Genomic DNA, 8633 nt, shown 5'->3' with positions numbered 1-8633 from the left:
TTCCGAGTAAAAAACCCTCAGAGGATCGAGTTTGAGGGCGCGACATTTCTCCAGAAAGGGGGGGGGTGTCCTTTTGGTGGCTCTGTCCCCCAACGCGTCCGACTCAAAGCCGTCCCTGGGACTGCGAGCCGCTGGCTTGAAATAGTCTAACCAGGCTTCCAGTTGCGTTGAAATCCATCCGATTTCCTTCTGAGCCAACAGAGGATCTCGTAAATATATTTAGAGGGCGGTAAACATCATATTAAGTGTAAAGTAAATAACCAGTTTACTTCCCAGTATTTCTGGAGATACCATTCCCCCAAATCGTAGCACCTTGGTTCTAGGGGTTTGCTTAAAAAAATAAGAAAAAGAAAGGGGGAAATAAAATAGGAAAATAGTTATAACCTTGTGAGTCATAACTATTTTAGAAAATCTGAAATAGCTCTTTTAGGACTACCTGAGGTATAACCATTAAAGCCCCTAGTTGTATATCTAGAATAAATAAAAAAACATTTAAATTCCTAAATTTAAATATTTTAAAATGTATAGCTCTTACTTCGGAGCTGCCCAATTTACTCCTCAGGGGCTGAATGCAGCATAAGTGCAATTACATACTTTTAGCCGGGTTCTAATAATATTTCATCTGAAACAGAAAGTTATTCTAAGTTCAAAGAGATTTATTTCCACGTGTATTTTTACACACACGCGTGCACACAGGATTAAGATGGTAAAACTTTGCTCCTTTACTTGGGAGTAAGCCGCTCTGCTATCCTAATCCAGAGTAAAAGTGCCTAGGAAAATTGAGGGTGGCAAAATATTCCAGCGGCGAATACAGAATAACGGAACACGCACAACTGTTTTAGCGTCCCAGAACAGGCATGCAGTTTTGACAAGCCAATTCAGCCGCGGTTTAACTTTTAATTTCACTGGGACCCCCACGTATTCCACCATATTGTATATTCCTTATTTGAATTAAGTTTGTTTATATTAAACACACGCCCACGGAATTTCTTCCCGCGGCCTGCGGAAAAACTAATGGCCTTAATTAATGCCCGGGAGGATTCCTCTAAACACCTCCGGATCCGCTCGCCCTGTCCACATTTTGGATCGATTCTGCTATGTTCTTGTATTGCTTCTCCTCTCTCCGACGCCCAACGTAGCTAGCTATACCTGACCTCTTGTTTCTGCTCTATTTTAAGTGCTTATATTGTATTGGTGCCCGTTGAATATGCCTGCTTATTTGGCAACCAGGCACCCACTTCAGACAGGAGATAGTATCAGCTGAATATTAGATTCGCTGTCTCTATAATTTCCTTATTCTTCTTCCTGTACTAGCTTAAACATTGCACACCGAAAGAGGCAACAGAGTAGCCTACTATAAATGCCGGGGGGGGGGAACAATCCAGCCACAATCCAGCCCGTTTAAATCCTACGAATTCCAAAAGGAGAAGCTTAAAAACTCTCGCCATTGAAACCCTGCGGGTCTCAACTTCGGCAGTGCCTCTTTTCTCGCCTTCGCCATCTTCCTCTTCTGCTCCAAACTTTGGCTCACTGCCCTCCGCTTACCCCCTCCACCATTTTAATGGCATTTGGAGAGGGTGGGTGTCAGTCTCTCAGCCCATTAATCTGCCCCCCCCAACCTCCAGCAACCATGGCTCCTGTGCTGAGAATAAAATTCCGAAGGATGCCAGGCGAACGAGGGACCCCGTTAACTTGACACGAGGTCACCAGATAACTGATTAACCCCTGTTTAAAGGCCCCAGAAGTCTAACGGGAAAGACAAACGCGGCTCGGGCGGCGCTGGGAAACCGTTTGGAACATCCCTCGACGGGGCGTCCGGGGCGGGGGCACTTTTTTGTGTGTGTGCGCGCCTCGTAATTGCTTAAAGATATATGGCAGCTTCGATTACTGTAATTACCATCAGAGGCTGTTGAAAGAAGTTAGGCTGCTTTGCGAGGACTCCTCGACGGGGTCTTGTTACCACCCAAGCAGAGAGATCACATCTGACATCACTCCAGCCTGGCGGAAGGGAAAGCGGAGCCAGCGCCAAAGGCTGGAGGAGACGCGGCCACTTCTGCGCCACGGCTCGGGACTAGACGGGCTGCCCCAAGGCCTGGCGAGGGGCGCCCTCCCTCCAAGGGGCGCAGGAGATCACCCCGGTCCTCCTCAAGGCAGGGCCGAGATCCTGCGGGGGAGTAAAGGCCAGAGGGATCAGTGGGGAGGGGTCCGCCAGGGGGGAAATGGCGTGAGAAGCCAGAGTTTCTATCCTGCAGAATAAATAACCAAGTTTGCGCATACCCCGAATTAGAAAATGTTCCCCAACTCATAAACAGGGGACGATCCAAATAGACCCGAGCAGCTTCAAGTCTCTGGTTGATTATTATTATTTTAATCCATTTGAATCCCCCCATACCGCAGATTGAGACCAATCACCTAAAATCAAGGCTGTCGTGCCAGAGAGCAACCCAATGTCATTCAAACCAATGGCGCTTGCTTTTTGTTTATTGATATCAGTTAGGATTGTGAACAGAGTCCGTTTTTGTTTTTTGGTTGGAGGAAAGAACTCGCTGACCACGTAATAAAACTCTCCTAGTTGCAAAAACGTTGCGTTTGGATCATTTCTGGAGCCTTAAGGCGGATCAATGGCAAGTTAAGATGCAAGCAAACAGAAACTGACCGGGACGGAGTTCCCCCTGAGCTAATCTTCCAGCGGCGTTTATTCCGTTATGCCAAGTTAATTTTGTTTTTAAACTATCCCGGGCGGGCTGCAGCCGCGGGAGACGGGGCAGGAGTAGTCCGTCTCCCCTCCTTGAAATGAAGGAAACTTACTTCCAAGTAACATCCCGACCCCATTCTAGGGATCTCATTCCCAGGTCACAGAAATCGCATTTAGTTAAAAAAAAGAAAAGAAAAGAAAAGAAAGAAAAAGTGTCCCAACACATTTCTCTCTCACACACACACCCCTTCCCGGTTTACACCACAATTTTTTATTTCTCCTTAGGGATAAAGTTATCCGAAAGAACCTGTGATGGCCCTCAGTGTAAGAGGCGACAGAGACCAAAGGAGGGGAGGTAACGGGGACACTTGGGGAGTCCTATCTCCCCGAGGCAGTTTGGTTCAACCCCAGGGACTAGTGGAACAACAAGGCCAAGCTCAGGGAACTGCGGCAAAAAGCTGCACCAACTTTGAACACACGCCCACTGGATCCTGGCGACTAAATTCTAAGGTCACAGATATAAAGAATCGAACTGTAAGGCGGCAGTTCCACGCAAGGTGACCTGGAGGAAGCTCCATTGAAAGCAGAACTACTCTTGAGTAAATTATCCACAGGCTCCATAATTTCACAAAGTTGGCCCGAGAATAATTTCCACCTGTCTTTAGATAACAGTCTGCATGTCCCCTGCCACAAGCAACGCGGATGTCCCGTCCCCTGACCCCTCCAAGGATTGCGGGAAAACAGAGGGGAGAGATTTGTTCAGATCGACCCAAAGGGATTTTGCTATCAGATCCATCCCGCTAACCTCCCCGCTCCCAGCCCCAAACTATATTTTGGTGATCCTCAAATACAGGAAAAAAAACTTTACTTTCTCCTTTTGCCGTGATAATGGTGGTGTACACACACACACACACACACACACACACAGAGAGAGAGAGAGAGAGAGAGAGAGAGAGAGAGAGAATAATATCCTCTTTTATATACTTTGCTCTCTGGGGAAAAGTTTCGAAGGCGAGTCAATATCGAGAGATGCCAGATAATTCGGAATAAAGTTAGTCTGCAGTTACAGCAAACAACACACGCTCTAGAAGAGGAGGAAGAAGAGGGTGGAGAGGAAATAAAGGGAGACGATTTGTGAGCTCAAATGCGCCCTTTTGAGGGGGGGCATTTCTACACGCACGTGCTTCTCTTTTTCCAAAGGCATTTTTGATGTTGCTAAAAAAAAATGTCACCGTGGCCCCGCGCTCTCGCCCTAAAATGACCTGGCCCACCAGTCGCCTTACATCAAGCTAGATCGTGTACGTTACTGACCCTATTATGCATATTACGACCAAAAAAAGAGAGGGGGGGGACACCCACCCCCAAAGTCCTTTCTTGGATTTCTGGAGTCTGAAGCCAACTCCTAGCCCAAGCGGTCAATCAGACTTAAAGAAAGAAATCCCTCCGTTATGAGGTGTACCCGGATTTAGGATTAAAGGAAATGTGACTTTTAAGTTGTTTCTGCTTCTCCCTTTCGCAGGATTATTCGGTAAGGCTGGAAATGGTGTGCAAAGTATTCCCGTCAAATCCTCTTTCCAGAGAACGGCTCCCTCCCTCCTCCTCCTTGGCATTCAACTCTGAAGTTTCGGGCTGCTCTCCCTTCTCTTTTTAAAACGGATTAAGAGCAGCAGAAGGAAGTTGCGCAGGTCGATCGGCATCGCGATCTCCGCCGTGGGAAAGCGACCCGCGTGCGCAACTGTTTGACTTGATCGCGACCTACGAGCGCCCCATCCTTGCCCCCCTCTCCCCGCGATCAGAAAGGGAAATCTGAAGTTCATTACAGGCCCGAATCCCCATCCGGGAAAAAAAAGCAACCTCCAAAATCCCAAAGCCAAGCAGCGCGATCCTCCGCAGACTCCCTTGCGAGGAAAGCCCCTCCGCGTGGGTTTGCTCCCGGGAAGCGCGCTTTGCGGAAGATCGGAGCGAGAGGACACCCCTCCCCTGCCGCCTCAAAGGGACCCAGCCTGGCCCAGGGGCTGCGAAACCACTCCCCCCCCCGCAGGCGCCCCCCGCTGCGCGTTACCCACTTGTGGATCCCGCCGGCTTGCTCATGGCGGAGTCCCTCGGGGCGGCGGCTCCGGCTCGGGCTTCTTTTCCGGAGGCGGTGACCGGGTGCTGCGGCTTCTCCTCCGGCCGCGGCGCTTGGCTCCCTCGGGGCAGCTGCCTCAGGGTTCCTCCCGCCGGCGAAAGCGATGCATCTCCTCCTCCCCCGCCTCCCGCCTCCCGCAATCACTTTCTCCGCTTCCTCAGAGGACGGTCCTGCCTGGTAGAGATAAACTTTTCTTTTTTTGGCGGGAGGAGCTGACGGGGCGCGGGCGGGTAGAAAGAGTTTGGCTTTGCTCGATCGCTCGCTGCTTCTTTTCCAAGGGAAAGGAGATGCCGATGGCTTTTCAGAAGGAGGAGGAGGAGGAGGAGAAGTTGGTCGTCGTCGTCCCTCCGGAGGGTTTGAGGAAGGGGGCGGCGGCAGTGCGGTGGGGCAGGCGAGAAGAAGTGGGGCTTGGCATTAAGAGCCGCACGGCGAGATGAGGACGCAGGAGCTGTGCTGCGCGGCTCAGGGCGCCGAGGCAGAGATCAGAGGCGGGCAAATCATAAAAAGGAACCGGGGGTGGCGGTGGTGGTAATGATGGGGGGGGGGACAACGTCAGAAGAGGCAGGGTCTGGTTCTCAGAAAGTGAATGGCACCGAGCGGAGAGAGAAAAAAGTGAAAGGTTTCCAGAAGTTCACCCCACGGGCTGACTTTGTGCTTTGAGCCTCCAGCCTGAAGCGCCTATCATATCCCCCGGGAGCGCTGACAGGCAGCCCGCGGGGAGGGGGAGGGGGCTCCTCTCGCCTCCGTCCCTCCTCTTCCTCCATCTCTCCACCCCCCCCTTCAACCACCTTCACAGCAATCCAACTCTTGGCTATGTGCGTGACGTCAGTTGGGTGTAGGGAGGGGGTGGGAGGGAGCGAGGGGGTGTTAAATTCTAATACTATTAATGAACCTCACAGCGGCTTCTGCACAGGAGTTTTGAAAAGGCGATTCCGGAGCGTTTCTCTCTCTCTCTCTCTCTCTCTCTCTCTCTCCCTCTCCCTCTCCCTCTCCCTCTCCCTCTCCCTCTCTCTCCTTACCAGCCTTGGTTGCAAAAACAAACAAACGAATGAACAAACAAACAAACAATAAATACATATTTTTTTAAAAAGTTTTTTTAAAGGGATCTTTTCTCCTACAATCCGAGGTCAACCAGCCTCCCTCGGGACTTTCTCCAAGGAAAGCGTCCCTCCCGGCCAGGCGGGGGCGCGCTCCAGAGTCCAGGGGGCAAGAGATGGCCAGTACGCGAGACTCGAGCCAGGTTGGGGGGGAGCAAGGGAAGCAAGGCGATGGGGGGTTGCTTCTAACTCCCCCCCCCGCGCATTCCATTTGCTCCCGATCCCGAGAGTTCTTCTGTTCTATCCCACGCGCACTCCTTTGAAGAAAGCCATTGTAGGAAACAGAAGTGGCTCTCCCCCCTTTTATTTTCTTTGCTGCAGAAACGTGCATGGTGGATCGGACCCCACCAGCTTCTGAAGCCTGGATGATGGTGGTCCTGCAGCTCCTCCTCGTCCCGAGTTTTTGGGCGGGAAAGTCCCCTCCCGGTGGTGAAGCAAGTTTATAAGCTCGGCCTGCAATTCGCCCTGGGCCCCAAAGCCAAGGCAGCTCCTGCTAGGCCTTCAGCGTTTGCTGCGCAGCCACGTGAGTGCTGCTGATGCTGTCGGCCTACAGGTTAAGGCTGTTTGTAAGGACTGGCGAGTGATGGGAACACTTGAAAAATAATGATCTCCCTTTAGTCAGGGCTGTGATTGATTCATCTGCCCCCTGCCCGCCCTCGAAGTACTTCAAACTGCGATCCACCAGGTTACGCAGGATTCCTAAGGAACATGGAGAACTCAATCAGACCATTTGTCCGTGTAGCTCGATTTTGCCAACGCCAGGGAGTCTCTCCCAGGATTCCTATGCCAAAAGCAAGTGCCCCCCCCCGGGCCAGCCAATGCGTTTCCCCGGCTGTTCTTCAGGGGCGGGCGTTCAAAGCAGAAGTGCATGCAGGTGTGTCTGGGCATCTTTCTATACTGTATACTTATGTGTGCCTAGCTGGCTCCCAAGACTGAAGCACGCCCCGCTCCCACGACTGTGATCTGGTTTGCCTAGCACAGCATCCCACTAGCTGGTGCTATCCGGATGTTGCTCACAACTCCCGTAACATCTCTGACCATTGGCCGTGCTTGCTGGGGCTGATGGGAGTTGGAGTCCGGATCATCTGGGCTGAGGGGCAACAGGTTGAAGGAGGCTGGCTTCGAATGACAGTGATGCTGCATGTCCAAAGATCTTCCAGTCTACACATGTCTTCTTGGAGAAATTCCTCACCGCAAGCAATGCGCCCCCCCCCTTTACGAATTAGTCTGCCACAGGTATCAGGTCGCAGCAGTAACCAAAGAAAGGATTCTCCCACCCGCTAGAAATGCTTCTTTCGTTCAAGCGACCGACCCAGCAAATGGTGAACTGAGCCATCAGGACCATAGCTGCCAAGTTTTCCCTTTTCTCGCGAGGAAGCCTATTCAGCATAAGGGAAAATCCCTTTAAAAAGGGATAACTTGGCAGCTATGATCAGGACACAGTAGCCGGCAAAATCTCCCCAAAGTGACTAGTCCAGGCATAGGCAAACCCTCCGGCCCTCCAGATGTTTGGGACTACAGTCCCCATCATCCCTAGCTAACAGGACAGTGGTCAGGGATGATGGGAATTGTAGTCCCAAACATCTGGAGGACCGAAGTTTGCCTATGCCTGGACTAGTCCGTATGATCTGATGAAAGCTCCCCATCTCATCCCAACCTCGAACAAGCAGCCAATAGGAAACGCGGAGTCTTCGCTCTAAACAGGTGGGCTTAATCGCGCGTCCCACCCCGAGCCCACATCTCCTGCTATGTCTGAGTTCTTCTAATATCTCTGATATCCCAGGGGGAAGAGTTTATTCATCAAGACTGGACATCCCCACAGAACTGAACAGCAACAGGCAACAGATCTGACCCCATTTCCGCAAACCACTGTACAGTACTTGTTTCATTTGAATGAGAAAGTTTTTAAATGTACTTTATGCAAATTTGGATATTTATCCCCCGTCTTTTATCTTTTGAACCCCAAAGGCTTATTATAATGCAACCAAAGCGAATGGTTAAAACAATAGATTTAACAATCCATCGTAAGATACACAATGAATTCTTATTCCAGAACCCCAGCGCCACCACGATTTCAGAAAACTTCATTGAACTAACATCAGCCTCTTAAAGGAAGCTCCTTTTTTGGGACCCTGGCATCAAGCAATTCTGCAGGATGCCCTCAGACAGTAAGTGAAAGATGTGGTCCCAATTCTGCCGCTTGATTCCACAGGGGACCAAAGTAGACCCTTCTGCTCGGAGGGTGATGGGGGGCTCTTACCCAAATCTGCAGAGCAGCCCCTCTTTTACACACACGCACACACACACAAATACACACACCGGCTCCTCCTAAGTTGCCCCCCTATCCTCTCAGCCCCCAAATGATAAAAAGGACCTAGTCAAAGAGAGCTATTATCCGAGCCCCTGATCTTTAAGAGATTACTAAACTCGAACTTTAAACCCAATCAGAGGCTCTGTCAGTAGAACAAGAGCTTATTAACCTCTCCCAGGGAAGGGGGCTGCTTTGGGGGGGGGTTACATCGCTTCGATAGGGGGGTGTCCGCGCGGAAAGGAGGAGGGGAGTCTGGAGAGAGACCCTCCCGATCAATCCCATCAGTCGATGGGGGGATGTAAAGGGTTGGCGGCATTGTTTCGCGTGCATGTCAAGGGGATGTTTTTACCCCAGGCGCCGCAGATCTTGCTGCGGATCAGCAGTCAGCACGTTTAATTAAAT

This window comes from Zootoca vivipara, chromosome 3 (assembly GCF_965207765.1).
Source record: "Zootoca vivipara chromosome 3, rZooViv2.hap1.1, whole genome shotgun sequence".
In the NCBI taxonomy this organism is placed as follows: Eukaryota; Metazoa; Chordata; class Lepidosauria; order Squamata; family Lacertidae; genus Zootoca; species Zootoca vivipara.
The sequence above is the reverse complement of the archived record's forward strand: the minus strand, read 5'-3'. Positions refer to the sequence as shown.